General features: G+C 39.0%; 1 long non-coding RNA gene across 4 annotated transcripts in view; it reads right to left on the bottom strand.

Moving 5' to 3' along the window:
* Positions 1 to 17,908, bottom strand: part of LOC138919392 (uncharacterized) — a 271,898-nt gene that overhangs the window by 186,504 nt on the left and 67,486 nt on the right. For all 4 annotated transcript variants that reach the window (XR_011429539.1, XR_011429541.1, XR_011429540.1 and 1 more), the window contains exon 3: positions 17,729 to 17,807. This is a non-coding gene — a long non-coding RNA (uncharacterized lncRNA). The remainder of the gene's footprint in view (positions 1 to 17,728; positions 17,808 to 17,908) is intronic.

The raw sequence follows: 17,908 nt of genomic DNA, 5'->3' as shown, positions 1-17,908 counted from the left end.
TTCCACTGTGCCATGTCACTGCCATGGAAAAGGAAGAGAAAATAATAATTATTTCCAATAACTATTGGTGAGCTTGAGCCCAACTAACATTTGTTTTCGTTTGCCTCTCTTTCTCTTCTTCCTCCCACTCATTACACATGTTTCTGGCTCTCAAGTCTGTCTTCTACTCCATTGATGAGAGTTGCTGGAAGTTGCAGTGGTGCTCAAGCCTAGCTGCATATTAGACTTACCTGAGCAGCTTTTAGAAATCAAAAGCCTGGATCCCACCCCAGAAAAATTGAACCAAAATGTTGGGGGCAGGGAGAACCTGAGCAATGGTAAGCTTCAAACACACCCAAGGGCTGAGGTGAGCCAGGAACTTTGCTGTAAGCTAATTTGTCTGTCAATAAACTATCCTCAAAGATGTTTTGAAGATTGGGGTTTCTTGTTCTTAGCACAAAGAACAGCATATACCGATATCAAAGTACCATTAGGAATTTGGATTCAAACAGATCTAGTATTTTTCCTTTATACCTTTTTCTCTTTTTTTGGTCAATTCACTGTTACCTTCTTCAGGAGAAACAGCAAGAAGTAAACATTTCCTTTGAGGAATCACTTGAATGTGAATGCCAACGATTCCATTCTAAACAACCCAGATACACAACTAGAGTCTGCTGAGAAGAAAAGTAAAATATTTTAAATGCATAAGAATGGCTTCCAAATACTGAACCTTTAAAATAACTTCAGAATGTAGTAGGTCACTGTTACATGTGAGGTGTAACTAGCAATGACAAGAAGTGACAAGCTCCTGAAAAGTGCGCCAGCACAAGAACATAACGTGATGAAAAGCCTTCAAAGAATTCCTCGCTCCTAGAAACGTGAGATCTTGTTAAGAATTAAAAGTTGTTAATTTTCGGAAGGGAGGTCTTTCTCAGGACTCCATGCCTTATGAGTAAAGTGTCTGTTGATTGAATAAGCGTAAAAGGAACAGTAAATCTCCGCATTTGATTGCACAAGCCAAGGATGCTTCCTCAGATACAATCTAAGTTTCTCTCCCCTGGGCACCTTGCCACAGGGATTGCTGAGGATGCACCTTTCTGCTGACGTGCACATCTGGGAGAGTGACATCCATGTGACCCTCAGTATTTTCATCCTGTGCGCAGCTTGTAGACTGCCTTGGGTGTTGACTTTTCTCTATCTAGCATTTGCAAGAAATTTCCATAGTTTCTAGGTCACTTGGTGAGTTTTTTATAATTTCTATTTTCAATTTTTGTACATATATATAACTGGATGCATGATAGAAAAAAATCTTGAAATCTCACCTCCTTTATAAAGATTTAAAAAATTAAGTTCTTAAACTGACTCCACACGTTCGCAAGACTCCAGCAGTTAATCTCCACCAGGAGTCCTTCCATATACTTGCCTGTGTTCTTCATCCCTAAGAACTATGTGTCCTCATTTGATGAAAAGTGTAGGGCAAATAGATATTTCTATAGCAGGGAAGGATGTTCAGACTCATGAATTATAGGCTCCATTATAGTTGGCTCAGCAAAGACTCCATGTCAGATTTAAAAATATTTGCAGACCATTGCTCCTCCTTGTGAAATGACAGGCAGGGGGACATCAAACTCCAAAAGACGTAAAAATATTTGCTGATGATTGCATGGTAGAAAATGAAAAAAAGCTCTGAGATAGTGAAAGAATAAATGTAAGAAATTTATTATGTATAGGGCGAACAGTCTAAAAACAAAAAAGGATGAAAGAAGCACAAACCCACCTTGTAGATTTGGTAAATGAAAAGACCTGGGTTCAAGTCTCGCTTCTACATCTCCTCATTGCGCAAGATTCGGTAGTTTCCAAAATATCTCCAAGCATTAGGGTCTCATCTATAGCATGCCCATAACATGATCTGCCTCAAAGATTGCTGGCAGGAATTAGATGAGAAAGGGTTTATAGCAGGCCTTACATTACATCTGGAATACATGATAGAATGGACTTAATAAATGTCAGTTACTGTCCCCTCCACCTTTGTCCTTAGAAGTGCAAATGTAAAAGTAGTATCACTCCCCAGCACTTCAGAGGAGCTAAATTTTGAGGCTAGATCTTAACAGTTCTTTATATTTTTCTCCCGGACTCTGAAAAAGTGCAGGGCAAAGCCAGTTCTCTGAGTCTGAAAAGTAAAATAAAATCCCTGTAAGGAAAGCCTGGGTGTGTAACCTGGTGTTGCTGGGTTGCTTTTATCTGGGATCATGATAACCCATTATAAGTGTGCTTCAGCAACCGCGAAAGTGGATAGCAGCAAAATGCAATTCGCTATGAAAGCAGTACAAGACAATGCACCTTTCAAAAATGTTCTGAAATCCTGATCGTGGCTGTGTCACAGAGATTATCAGTAAATTATAAAATAAGTGCATGATAGCAGTGTATTTTTAAGTGACAGTGGGGATGTGTGAAAACATAATTGGCGTCTTCTTTCTGAATTTCTTCTTGCCATGTCTTTAGGGAAAGAAGAGACATAATCAAAAGTAGTTTAGGAGCACATCCCAGGAGTTGCTCAGGATAATGTGCCTTTAAAGGGTGAAAATCATGTCACCTTCTCCATTTTAGTCTCCATTACACTCACGAAGGCAAAGATAAGCATGTTTCTATTTAATAGAGTAGCCACAAAATCAATACAGAGAAATTGTTAATACATAGTGCAAATGCCACTTGAAGCAAAGACCCTCAAGGAAAAGAGACTTTCTAAACAAAAAGGAACTTTAGAAACAAGCTTGCCCTACTGTATCACTTTACAAGTGAGGAAAATGAAGCCCCGTGATGCAAAGGACACATGGGGTTCGGTTTCAAAGCCTAGAATGGAAGCCAGACCTTCTGACACCATACGGTTCTCTTACCATCATATGTACTATTGGATCTAAGAATGTGAGTTGAAATCATTTAAGGACAGCTACAATTTCCACTCTAGAATAGGGTCCATAAAAAGTTGAAAAATAAATAAAAGGCAACTTTCACTAATGACAACGTTTTGATTCTCACTGAAACTGTCTGTATTTCATAACCTATAGTTCTGTAAACATTGAAAAGACTGGAAGGTTAGAAGAGAGTTCAGGATGAGTTTTTCACATGGGCGTTAAGTGGAAGTGGTTTAACGTAAAAAAGTTATTTCATTTTTTGATTCGGTCTATAAAATTGGGCAACCATTCCATTCCCCTAAAAGAACTGCATACGAATTCTATAACCTGGAGGTCAGGAAACATGCTTCAAAATCTCTCTTCTTCCTAGCCCAACTCTATTCAAATTTCTCTTCTTGAAACAAAAGCCCTGGCAAAGTCTTGCTCAAGCCTACAAAAGCTTTATGTTAGGTTGTAGGGAAAAAGAAGGCAAAATAATATAAAGAGCAACTCTGACATCAGAGATGAGAGCTCTTCTCTCTGTGCTTTTCCTGGCTGCTCAGTCAAGATCTTGATGCCTGGTGATGAATAGATTGCATGTGTGCAGCAGAAGATAAAAGTGATCTCCATTAGCCTTTTCTCAGCCATAGATGTCTTGGCTGGGACCTTAAATATCTTATTCCAGCCCCGGTTTGCTGAAATACTCCAAAGCAAAATACTCTGTGTCACTCCACCTCAGCGTGGTGAGAGGCTCCCAGGACCGGAGGATGTTCTCATATTTGGTGATGCCTTCCTGTGTCATTAAAGCAATCAGATGGATCCAGCTTGAAAAGACAATAAGGGCTGGACAAAAGCTGAGAGGGCAAACAGATGGGTAATAATCCCCTCTTTTATCATTCATGCCTATGGAGAATTATTCAGCAGAACTGAATTCTCTGATGAACAGAACCCAGGATGGCTTTACGCAGTTAAAATTATGGGATTCTTTCTTTCTATTTGCTTCTGTGCTCTGAGAAAGATGGTAAGATGATATTCTTATTCATAAGAGTAGAGGATGTTTGCAGAAAAAAAGGAATCTGCTAACGTTTGTGGCAATCAATAGTGTGATGCCAGAGAATGGGAGCTCCATTCAGCCAGACCCCTTTATCATGGATCAGGATGTCTATGAGACATCTGTCAACACCATCCATAAGTTCCCAGGGCCTCTGATCTACAATGAACATGACTCAGGAAAAGAGATGGGACACCTGCTATTCTAAATTGACTCTGGATATCAAAATCACCTAGAGGGTCAAGCAGATAATAATCTCCCCATTTTGTAAGTTTTGAAATAGTTCAATAAACTGTGATTCAGAAAGCTTCAGCAACAGACTTGGAAAGAGAAAGCCCTCCATAACCCAGGATTAAGAGGCTGGAAAGTGGGGAGGCGTTTGCTGCAATGGATAGTGCACTGGCTCCTTTCGTATTTTAGGTGCCGTACCAGCACACTTCATCTGAACCGCATGGCTCCGAGAGGGTCCTGCAGGCACTGGGATAACAGTGGGCAGCTAGGGTGAGGCATAAACTCTAGGGCTGCTTACCTCTGCAGGGACCCCAACCAACTGCTACTACAGTCTTGCTAGGGGCAGGTTTTGTGGTCTTGTTTTCCCCAGAAGGGTAGCAAGAAAAGTCTTCTAACCTTAGGATTAGAACCTGACCAGATCTAGGAGAAATTCTTTCAGACTAGATGAACAACACATTTACCTTTGCTTTGGAGCTGCTGTTCAACGGGGGCTTAAAAAAGAATAACTGGATAATATCCTATTTTCTTGCATGCCTGAAAATAATCTACTTCTCATCAAGGAGGATTTGCTACACAAAAAGATAAAAAAAATAAAAAAAGCTACTACTTATTTAGTTATTAAGATGTGTGTGTGTGTATATACCAACAGTATGTATGTGTACATATGCTGTTAGAAGTTGTGACTTTCTTAAGATAGTACAATTAGTAAACTTAGGGGCTCAGGACTCTGATTCCAAACCTCAAGGTCCTTATACAAAACCAAACTACCTTATCTCCGGCACTCAGTTGCAATTGATTCTGCACAGCCTTATCCTCTTGCCTCTCTTTTCATATTTCCTTAAATACATTGTAAGCAGCTTGAGAGCAGGAGCCCCATTCTATATTTCTTTGTCTCCCCTACAAATCCAAATAGGAGTTGAGAGGGCACTTTCTTCAGAGCCACTATCAGATTCTTGTGATGAAGTGTCTTATACATCTTGTGATTATTTGACAGTGCTATGAGACCTCAAGTCTTAATTTCATCTGAAAGACAAGGTGGGAATAGTCGCAATCAGATTATTGAGGGTCTTGCGTGCCATATGTGGCAGAGACAGTTGCTCACTGGATATCTGTGTGTGCTCTTACATTTTTCAGCCTCTCCCCATCAGCTGCTTTTGGGATGTATGACTAGTTCTGAGGGATGGACTGTGAACAGAAATGACACGTGTCACATCTGGGCCATGGCATTTAAGAGTCAATTTTCCTTCTTCATTCTTCTCTTTCCTTCTTTTGGTGGCATGAGATGGTAACATCACATGATAAACACAGCCTGAATTTCTCAGTGATCAAGTGGATGAGAATTCTTTCATCAGACTTTGCTAGAGAAAGAAATACACTTTTGTTTTTCTAACCCACTGAGATTTGGGGGTTTACATATTACTACTGAAAATCCTAACCTTTTCTTATTAATATACCACGACATAAGGTTTAGACTTTATTTTAATGGAGTTGGAATGTTAGAAGCTTTTGTGCAGGGAAGAAGCAATTGAAAATATCCTAACTTTCAAATTACCTCTTCATAAATCATTTCTTCATATTTTCTTTCCTACTGGTATTTTCCGAGGACATTTATTTTCTACTTATTCATTCAACAATTGATTATTAATCATGTTATTTATCCTCTAGTATGTGACTGGTGTGTGATATTCAGAAATGATGATTTAGTATTTATTAAATATAGAAATAGACTATATTATGTGCTGGGCACTGTTCTGGTGCTTGTCATATATATACTTATTTAATCCTCATAGCAATACTAGAAAGCACTATCATCATCCTCATTTTATGTATTAAGGACACTGGAAGACAGACAGATTAAGCAATTTGCCCAAGGTCACAGAGCTGATAGTGGGGAAAACGGGACTTGAGCCCAGGCAGTCTGGCCTCCGGATTCTGGACTCTCGACCATCAAGCTCTGTTGATGACAGTGTTACAGTCAAATCAATATAGAGAATGGAGTTCTAACAGACCGTGAAGGCCAACTTGGTCTTTATCCCAACAGGCCTTATTGAAGCTGGTACTTCCCTCCTTCTAATTTATCACAAATATGACATGGAGTTTAAGACCAGGAAGTTCTCAGGGAAATGTTTCCATTTCAGGGAATTGATCCCATCTCTACATTCCCTTAATATTTTCTTTGCATTTTCATTAAGCTGCTGCTCGTACCACATCTTTGTTTATTTACTTAGTCATATACAAGTTTTATCCACTGTGGTATGCCTATAGCTCTTATGTCACTACATAACTATGCAGAGCAAATGTTTAACAGATGACGTAAATGGCAGAATGAGTACACTAATTAATATAACCTAAACTATAACCTAAGCCATATCTACTGCTGAAAAATTTAGCATCTTTGTATATTTCTGAAATGGTGGAGTAGACAGTTAGCAGCTAATAAATTCTCTTTCTGCCTTATTATAAATCCTGACTATATGACGCTTTGAACAAGTATTAATACTTCTTATATTGTTTCCAACTCTGGAGTGATTTTTTGCTCTTCTAGTCCTGAGAAAATGATAGTAGAGGACATTTACTGATCCTTTACCATGAACTAGGCAGTTGCTATGGACTAAATGTTTGCATCTTCTCCCAAAACTCATGTGTTGAAGGCCTAATCCCCAAAGTGATACTACTCGGAGGTGTGAAATTAAGTTGTGAGGGTGGAGCCCTTATGAATGGGATTAGTTCCTTTATGACAAGAAACATGAGAGAGACGATCTCTTTCTCTGACACGTGAGGATGTAACAAGAAGCCATTCATCTGCAAAGCAGGAAGAGAGTCATCCCCAAGAACCAAATCAGCCAGCACCTTGATCTTGGACTTCCCAGCCTCCAGATCTGTGAGAAATAAATGTTTGCTGTTTAGGCCACCCAGTCTATGGCATTTATTATAGCAACCTGAACTGACTAAGACAGTAGTCTTATAAGGACTTTATACGTAATAACTTATTTATTCCTCATAATAGATTCATGACTCATATACAATCAATTCTCATTATTCATGGTAGTTGGGTTCCATAATACTGAACTATATAATACTGAACTGCTGTTCCTAGGAGCAAAAAAAGAGTTAGGTTCCTATAAGCTTGTGGTTGCAACATTTTCATTAACTGATCAATACATAATCTTGTTTTATGTTTGTTTCTGTTCAAAGACACTTTATTTAATATGTATTGTTGATTAATTTACATTGAACTCATGGCGAACAGCACTCAGACCAACTCATGCTTGAAGGAAGCTTATTTAATACATACATTTTCTCCGTAAGCCACATCAAAGCCTTCTTGCACTAGGAACACTAGATAGAATTTAGTGCTATGCTTAGGGACAGTTGTAAACAGCAAAATCATCAACAAAGCACAAAAATGTTTAAAAGCATAGCACCAAATAGACCGTGAGAGGAGAACTTGTTTGTAGTATGAGCGCTGAAGCAAGAAGGCAGAACATCGCCTTGTTCAGCCTCAGCTGGGAACATGTGTACCTTGCAACTCAAATTTTTCACCTTTTTGTGTGCATGCAAATGTGCCATGAGTATTCATTTTAGGGTCATAAATAAGTTGTAAAGAGTAGGTGAATTTGTAAATATAGAACCTGTGAATAATAAATGCATGGACTGAATGTCTGTGTTCCCCCAAAATTCATATATTGAAGCTCTACCCCCAGTATAGCTGTATCTGGAGATGGAACCTCTAAGGAAGTAAATTCAGGTTAAATGAGGTCATAAGGATGGGGCCCTGATCTGATAGGATTAGTGTCCTTATAAAAAGAGACACTAGAGAGCTCTCCACTCCAGTGGAAACACACTGAAGAAAGGCCACGTGAAGACACAGCAAGAAGGCAGCCATTTTTAAGTCAAGAGGCGAGCTCTCACCAGAAGCTAAATTAGCTGGAACCTTGATCTTGGACTTCTAGCCTTCTGAATGCGAAAAACTAACTTAAATTTCTGTTTTTTAATCCACTCAATCTATGGTACTTTGTTAAAGCAGCCCAAGTAGACTAAGACAATGAGGATTGACTTCACTATCATACCTCTACTTTAAGGATGAGGAAACTTAGGCACAGAGGTGATATGCAACTAGCATGTGGTTATCATATCTACTCTTCAGTGAACCAGGCTTCAAACCCAAGCAGTCTGACTCCAGATTACGTTTTAAGTGCTGGAACATGATGCTAACCTACCTCCTCTGACAAGACCACATAATTAGGCTGCCTTTCTCTTTTCTTCTAAAACAGCCTGTGGAATCAGCAGGTTAAGCTCTGAAACTTGCCTTCCTGACAATACAGATTCTCTTGCATCTCTCAGACTCCCTGATGGCTCAATGCTTGAAAAAGAGAAGAAACAGACATGACACATTCTTTTAGAGCTGGGAGATGATCCTCCTGCCTTTATAGGACTGAAACATCAATTCTTTCAGCTTCCAGCAGAGAGTCAATCTCGTCTTGAAATTTTCCTCTCCTTAGCCATGTTGTATCCATTAACCAGGGAGAAAGCTTTCCCATTGCACTGTCCATATTACTACATTGTCATAATTGAAACCATTACGTTACATTCTTTCCATATGTCTGAGTGTGGCCAATGTACTTTATTTGGTAATGCTTTGGTTCATTGGTTCTTAATGCACTTTGGGTCATAGACCATTTTGATGATCTGAGGAAAGTTATGGACATGTTCTCCCAGAGAAAAGCACACTCAAAATGACAGAAGCTTTTGAATAAATTTCAGAGGCTCAAGGACCCTCTCCTTTCTGAGAGCCTTTGCTGTATTGATGGGCATCGCATTTACTCAGGAAGGATGGAAGCCTCTAGCTCCACTCTATATGGTGGTAATGACAGCAAATGGACAAGCTAGATCGGAAAGATTGTCATGAACGTGAAGTTGTGTTTCTGGTCACTGTAGAACACTACATCAGGCTTATCTTTATTTAGTATTGCAATATCTTATTTTTATTCTCACAGTCCTTTAGCACTTTTCAAGCACTTCTCCCTCCGAGACAGAGGCAAAGCACAACATGTACTTGTAAAGAAAGAAATGCTCTGCTCCTCTTTAGAGGGGCATTGGTTTCTGAACCTTGGGAAATGGGTGATGTTACCACACAGCCAGGCAGAGTTTCCAATGGCGACAGAAAGCAGAATAGCAGGAAACCAGTTCAACAGCTGACACCAAAATGCTTTTCCATATGTAAAGTTGTCTTAAACCCACAAGAGACACTGAGAACAAACTTTGTTCTTTCTTTTCTTTTTGCTTAATACCAAATGAGTCAGGGAGAAGCGCTGGACGCTTTTAAAAATGCACTTATAATTTTGAATCCAAGCTGTGCGAGTACCCATTGGAGACAACTGTTCTCTCATGGCCTGCTTTGAATAAACAATCACAGCTCTGTGTGATATTACTTCTTAACCAGATTCTAGCATTGAACTGTTGGCTCGCCATGGTTACTTGCATTTTAAACCAGTGTCTCCTTTTCCTTCCCCTTGGCTAAGATTCCTGCTTACTTGGCAGTGGCTCCTTCTCATTTGAACTTTTGCCCTCTTTTAATCTCCACCAAATTTTTGTCTAAAAGAACCTTTCACAGGCACCTTTTGTTACTCTGAGTTTCTTTCTCGTGTGAGAACCAGCTTAGGGAGCTGGTTACTGGAAAACACTCAAGGGCCTGTCTTCCTTCTCTGTGAAGCCAGCAGTGACAGGCTGTTTTGTGTGTGTACTTTTCTTTAAAAAAAAAAAAAAAATTAAGGAAGCACAAGATGCAAGCTGTTTGCTGAAAACAAAATGTTTGCTTTCAAAAGCAAGTGAACACACACATATTTGCATACGTCCGTGTGGCTTCACTCTTGTCGGTTCCAGGGCTGCTCCTCTTTGTTTCCTCAGCGTATCACACTGTTGAAACTTATTTCAGATCAAAAGCCAAGCCAATGAAGAGTGTTACTTCCTCCTGACTTCTCATACCAGCTGCAATTCAACGAGGACTTTCAGGGCCTCAACGTCTATGGAACCTGTTTCCCTTTCAAAAGAATAACCAGCATGTCAACCCTTCCTCTCATTTTCCTGTTAGACATCTGCTTCCTACTTAAACAGAGCCTACCATTTACTCAGAACCTCATGCTTGATCCTGTGCATTCTCTCGATTCTCTCCCATGCGTGGGTCCACAGACACTCAGTTCAGTTCTGCTCTTCCCTTCTCACTCTAGTCAGGCCCAACCACTGAGCTCTGTCAGTTCCTTTCCCTGTGTCAAATGTACCATCTGTCTCTTCATTCCTTTTCCTCAGCATCACAACATACAAGTCTGTTCAGAATCACCAGCTCCACCAACAACCTGGTGTCCAGCTGCAGCTGGAACATACCTTGCAGCCTGGTTATTCAGTTTTGTAAATTCTCCCATACCCTTTGCTGAATATTCTAGACCTTCTCTCTTTTTCTTTTCACTCTGCCATTCTCAGGGATCTTCTTGATTTATACCTGACTGAGAAGATAGGAGTTTACTGGCTTAAGCTACTACTTTTGCTCACATATATTCTTTATTTTCACCCTGGTAAATACCTGGATGCTGTCATCCAGTCTTGGAGGGGAAGTGAACTTCCTTTTTCCCAAAGCCAATCGCTCTATCTGTGTGAGCTGTTGATATTGTCCTTCCAAATGCACGGGAACTGAGCCCCGCATTTTCTTCAAAGTCACAGCCATTTTCTCTCTGCCAAGTCCTACTCTTCTGCCTCCAAACATGGTTAAGTTATTAAAAACAGCAACAACGAAAAACTCTTAAACAAGCCTTCTTGTTCCATATGTCCTTCTTACTACCATATAACTTCTTTCCATGCTTATAACTCCACGCTTGGATAGTCTGCATCTGCCACTTTCATTTCTTCATCTCTATTCCTTTGCTCCCTCATCACTCTCCTCTTGACTTCAGCTTCACCACTCTTCTAAGAATTTTCTCTTGAAGGTCATCAATAAACACAAGGATGTTCCCTTCACCTTCAATTGTCTTGTCTTCTCTACTACAAATAGCCTACTTTTAAGATAGAACTCTTATTTTTTGGTTATCACACGATTTGATTTCTCTCTCCTTTTATGCCTTCTGCTTCTTTCCTGGTTCCTCTCCCCAAGGCCCATTCTTTAACTCAGTTATGTTTATTTTTATCAAATGTTTTTTGGACATTGGTTCCATCATAGCTCAAATGTAACAAGATGTAGAGTAGGACTTTTCTTATTATCCGAGGACTTCAGCTCAAGCTTCAATCCCCAAGACAATAGGCCATAGGAAGAATTGATAATCAGCTGGTAGCTGATATGTAGAAACACTTCCAGATCATTGGGAAATAGCCACTTCCTTGAGCTCTATCACTCCACTCCCCTAGCCTCTCTTCTGAAACACTCTTGTTTTCCTAATGATCTAACAAATAAAGGAATAAATCAGGGATCATCAAGCCCCTTCCAGAATACCGTTATAACATTATGATCCAAATCCATTCCAATGGTCTGCCATGGTGGCTATTAAACATATTGAATATCAGTGCTGTCAATAAGTGCCTCTACGCTCTAAAGAGTAGTCAAAGAGATACCCTCAAAGGTTTGCTAAGAAGTGATCAGATTAGAACTTCTTTCCCCTACTCACCTCCCCTATCCATACTATATAAAAAAAAGCCGAGAGTTCCTGGAGAGAGAGATAAGTTGTAGGAGGAGAGAATTATCTCCCTAATAACAAGTGTTGTTACTAGGAGGAATGCATGTGAAGAAAGGGAAGAAGGACACTTGCCACCAGCCAAGTAAGAAGAGCTCAAGACAGCACTTTGCAGAGACTTTGAATGTCTGCAGAAGAAGAGAAGCCAGATTATCCTGTCCAATTGGATACTCTCAAGATGCAGAAATTTTTAGCCTTACTCAGTTCATCAAAATTTGATGAGGGAGGCCTTGGGAACGCTTGACATTTAGAAGGAATTTATGTGTGTCCTCTGAAGTTCGACAGTATACATAAAAATAGATACTGGAGCCTGCTGCCAAACTGGAAAACTCAGAAGATAAATGGCTGGCTGCAGCTGCCTTCCATGGCAAGACAAGGAAGAGAAAGTGGCTTGGGAAGCAGACTACCCCCAGTCTGGCATGAAAACAAGGCACGAATTTCCTTTAAACCAAGTGAGCTTGAGATGTCTTGATGGGATCATACTTTAAAATAGTGCCTGCTGGGGTTGAGGGGATCCTAACAGGATGGATCTCTGGGGACAAAGGCTGAAAGGATGTCATTCTAGGTCAGCTGGAAAGTACATCACCCCTGTCATGAAGCAATGATCTGGAAGAATCTCAGTGAACAATGTTTGGAGATACTGGCTGAAGAACTAAAAAAAAGTTATACATGAAAGAGCCGCATTTAGAAGCTTTCTACAATGGAGAACACACTGGCCATTTGCTATTAGCCAAGAGAGAACAACAAAAAAACAGCAGCCAAATAAAGGCTTGAAAGAGTAAGGTGGAAATCTAAAAGTTGAGATCATGGTCCTTTCCCTACTGCAGGCCAGAGTCATGAAAAGAAAGACACTCAAATCAAGTTACATGTGACACTGAAATTTTGATTTAAACTTGCCTAGGATTTTTTTATTTCCTGAAGGTGAGTAATATGTACCTAAATATTCTTATAATCTAAAATTACTAGGAACATATTAAATCACCTCAAAAAACTATAGGAAGGAAATGGAGATATGACCAGCCATGTTAGAAGACAGAGATTAAAGCAAAATAAAGATATTTTCTCTCTGTACTCCTGCTCAATGACTAGTTATACATGTTTTCAACCATTTAGATTACTGATGCACTTTTATTATTGAGATATTGTGATTTATAATAGTAAAATTTTTCTTTACTTCATCAATGACTTACATTAATAAAATGGCCACAGTAATATATGTGAGAAATTAAAAATTTGCTCACTCTTTTATGGAACACAATAACATTCTTATTTATAATCTGGGAAGCTATAGTCTCTGGTTATAATAAACAGAAAGCTATTAAGTTAAAAAAATTAACAAATAGAATCACATACATACTTATAAACCTCATGTAAAATTTATTTAATTATTTTAAGTAGTACATTAAACTTAAGATAAACAAATAGGTAAAAGATGAGTATAAGTACCTACTGGGTTTTATGTATTTGATATTTGTTATATCTAACCGTTAACAACAACAACAAAAGAAATATATTTTTGGTCTCTGTCCACTATTCCTGGCATATAGTTCCTAAAATCTCTGGAATTTCCTAACTCATGAGAGCAATAATTATGGTAAAGTTGTGACTTTTGGACTCCAACTCAAGATGGGGGCAGGTTGCCAGGAGAACCAATCATATGATTAGAAGGTTGGAACTTTCACCCCCTGACCTCTGGGGACAGGAGAGGGGCTGGAGCTTGAATCAGTCACCAATGGCCAAGGATTTAATTAATCATGCCTATGTAAGGAAGCCCCCATAAAAACCCAAAACAACTGGAAGAGGAGAGCTTCCAGGCTATTGAACAGAAGGAGATTTGGGGAAAGTGGTGCTCTCAGAGAGCATAAACGCTCCAAGCCCCTTCCCACATATCTTGCCCTATGCATCTCTTCTGTCTGGCTGTTCCTGAGTTATATCCTTTTATAATAAACCTGAAATCTAGTGAGAAAAATGTTTCTCTGAGTTCTATGATCCACTCTAACAAATTAATCGAACTCAAGGAGGGGGTTGTTGGAACTTCTGACCTATAGCCAATCAATCTGAATTACAGATGCCAACCTGGATTTTCAAGTGCCATCTAAAGGGCAGTCCTGTAGGACTTAGACCTTAACCTGTGGGATCTGACACTATCCCCATGTAGATAGTATCGGAATTGAGTTGAATTGTGGGATACCCAGCTGGTGTCTGAGAAGTGCTTGGTATGGGGAACCTGCCGCCATTGGAATTGGTGACCACAATTGTAATTATTAACTGACGTTTTGTTCAAGACTCTTAGAGTTGCAAGTGACGGAATCCTGACTCAAATATGCTCAAGAAAAAGAGGAACAGAATGGCTCACATCATGAAAAAGTCTAGAGGTATTTTGGATTCAGGAATAATCTAGGACCTCAAAATAATGTGATCAACGCACCAGTTTTATTGCTATTTGAAATCCCTCTGACTCTGCTTGTCTTGATACCATATGCATGTTCTTTCTCAATTGTAGGCATAATAGATCATATCATTCTAGCTTAATAAATCTTGCAAAAAAAAAAAAAATGTGAGGCAGCATAGCACTAAATTTCCATTGAGTTCCCTAACTGGCCCTTCTTGGATTATATGTTAACTCCAAAAACTACAGTACCCTAGTTAGTGAAATATGTGTCATATATCCATCCCTGTAGTTGGCAAGGGTGCGTTAGCCTCATGAACCATGTGAAATGACTTACCACAGAAAAGGTACTTTATTAAGAAGTGGGGAATATTGAAAACAACAAAGACAACACATGTTCATTAAAGTAAGCTCATTTACAATCTCTTCCAAGGTATCACTATTTTTCTCTTCAGTTCTATCAGCTTTTTCCATATTTGGGAGCTCTCTTGTTAGATCTATATATTGACTTTTATTATTAAAAACAAGTCCTTCTTCATCTCTTATTATAAAATACCTTTCTTTGTCTCTAGCAACAATTTTCATTTTAAAGTCCATTTTTTCTGATATTAGTATGCCTAAAGAATAGAGTGAGGAAGTAAAAACTACAGAACTTGATGATACAGTAGATTTGGGGAATGTTATCGAACACATTGGTATGATTTCAAAATATGGAGTTTGATTGATAGGGTAAGGTTGTTCACCAAGAAGGGGAAAAGGAAAGAAACGACAGATGTGGGATTTAAACAGTTGTGGGATTTAAAGAGAATGAGTTTCTTTTGGAACATTATGAGTTTAAAGATCGTTGAGAGAACTAAGAAGTCTTGGGTGGCTACTTTAGAATTGCATTATTAATTAATTGTTTGTTATATGACTCCATTTTGAAATCTATTTGCAATTCTGTCATGTCTAGTACAGAGTTTAGCTCAGCTTAGATGAAATTCTTATAGGTTGAAGGGTTGATTTAAAAAACTTAACATTGTCTTGAGTGTTCAGCCATTCTAAACAAAATTTAGTTTCCTGAATGTACCATGTTTTTTTGTTTGTTTGTTTGAATCATGGGTCTTTGAACATTCTGCTTCCTTCCCTTGGAATGCCCTTCCCTTCTTACCTTATTGTTTGCTTGGCTAAGCCTACCTGTCTTTCAGGATTCAGCTCAGGTATCACCTTGTACAGAAAGCTCTTTCCAGTGACTCAAGATTTTCTGTGTAATTCCTTCCATTTTCCCCAGAGCAGCCCTTGCTGCCTTACATTGGTTAATAGCCTGTTCCCTGAGGGTAGGTACTGCTTCCTGTTTACTATGTTATCACTAGTAGATATTACATGGAAATTCAACAAATTCTTTTTAAATTAATTAACTTTTAAATATATACATTTAGCCATAGGAAGGAACTGCCCGTCTCATTGTCTATTTTACATTCCTACACCAGCATATCCAGGAATTAAATGGATTGACTCTCGCACAAAACTAGAGAACAAGATAGTTTCATATAAAGAGGAGTGGATTATTCCAAAATAGATGTGCAAAGGGAAAGAAAGGAAGAGGGTTTTTTTGGAACGTCCATCACCTAAATTCTTCCCTGAAATCAAAATTATTCCATATGCTTCTGAAAGATGCCAAATAATATGAACTAAGTTGGTTTTGAAATGATTGGCAGATGGGTGATGACATTAGCTGAGTTTGGTACGTCTGGGGTTCATACCTCAATTACACAGCATATTCATCAAATCTGAGATGACATTAATTGTAATATGCACTATTATTTTATGTACCTTCAAAAAATAAAAGTAAAAGCTGCTGATTATGCTATGATACAATGATTAAGGAATATCTATTTAAGATACACTTCAATATCAGAGATATTAAAATGTGAAAAAGATGTATATTTTAAACTCACTTAAATATGTTAGATAAGATTCAGAATTATAGAGTGAGGAAGGAGATGTATCTATAATCCAGTCTAATCTTCATCAATTTACAAACGACCTAAGAACCCAAAGAATTTAAGTGCACACAGGTAAATAGGAATTGAGCAAGTCAATCAACTTGAGAGATCAGATGGGCTGGTTTGCTCCACTGTTAACATTTCATAATTCTGTGCACTACTATTAATACTAAAAAAGAGCCCCAGGGGAAATATATGTCATCATCAAATGACAAATGTCTCCTCCTTCTGTTAAAGATAGCTGGGGGCCAGCTCCGCGGCCGAGTGGTTAAGTTCGCGTGCTCGGCTGCAGCGGCCCAGGGTTCGGATCCTGGGCGCGGACATGGCACTGCTCGTCAGGCCACGTTGAGGCGGCGTCCCGCATCCCACAACTAGAAGGACCTGCAACTAAGATATACAACTATGTACTGGGGGGTTTGGGGAGATAAAGCAGAAAAAAAAAAAAAAAAGATTGGCAACAGTTGTTAGCTCAGGTACCAACCTTAAAAAAAAAAAAAAAGATAGTTAATTTATCTCAACAAATATGTCACTTTAGATTTCCTATGCTCAAATACCTGAATTCTAGCGTCTATCACCAGTGAACCCAGGATTTGCTTAAAAAGAGAAACCTGGATGCAGTATTTGGCAGCCAAGAAAATACCTAGTGAGATGTATGTATATCTAACACATATTGGATTTTTTTCCTTTGCTGTCTGAAAAGATTTCATTTAATCAACGACCATTTTCCTGATGTTGGGATACACAATATTTCACATGAAGAACAATCAAATTTGCCATAATTATGGGACATTTTTAATTCACTATTTTCGATGGCAACTTTAACCTTGGTTTTCTTCAGCAAATTTTAACCTCCTTGCCACACAGTGCTGTAAGGTTTGTTTTAAAAAGCTGCTTATCCCCTTTCTCTTCCCTTTTTTCCCCTTCCCTTAACACCGTGATTGAAAAACTCCCCCTCAACTCCACCCCCTCTCAAACTCCCCCATCCACCTGGAGTCTCAGGACCCTCCTTTCATTACCTTGCTGATAACAAAAGCATCTTCATTTTCTCTGGAAATCATGCAGAAGAAACATTTTAAGCTCAACTAAATAATTATCCACCTACTTTCTATTTCTTCCCAAGGGAAAAAAAAATCCTGATTGACTGAAAAATCACTGGGTTGTTGTCACCAGAATCCTTAATGTGAAACCTTCCTTATAGTTTTCCTCCTTCAGCTTTCTGTTTTTGATGTGGGAAGTGGCAAAATTAAGGGAATTTGTGGGTTGTCTTAGAAAATGCCACTGGTAAATGAAGGCACATTTAATTGAACGAGTCATCATGAATGCATTCAGTATACGACTGACAGGTCAAAGGGAGCAGGAGGAGTGTGTGGTTGTCTTTCGGCTTGCCACTGACTCTTATGGCAGGCCTTCGAGGTGCCTGGAGGGACGTGCTCACAGTGCGGGCAACGGTTGGGAGGATGGCCAGGGTTGCCAGCTAAATGACTCACCCAAGCAAGCAAAGACAAAGCCTCTCTTGGCAGATCCAAATTCCAGTTGCTTCATCATCTTCATTTTGCAGAAAACGCTCTGCTTAGAAAAAGGGAGAGGAAATCGTGATTTTATTGAAGAAAGTCTCTGACAAAACCTCGATTGTCAATTAATGCTTGCTGCTTGAAAATATTTACATA

This window comes from Equus caballus, chromosome 20 (assembly GCF_041296265.1).
Source record: "Equus caballus isolate H_3958 breed thoroughbred chromosome 20, TB-T2T, whole genome shotgun sequence".
Lineage (NCBI taxonomy): Eukaryota > Metazoa > Chordata > Mammalia > Perissodactyla > Equidae > Equus > Equus caballus.
The sequence above is the reverse complement of the archived record's forward strand: the minus strand, read 5'-3'. Positions and strand labels throughout refer to the sequence as shown.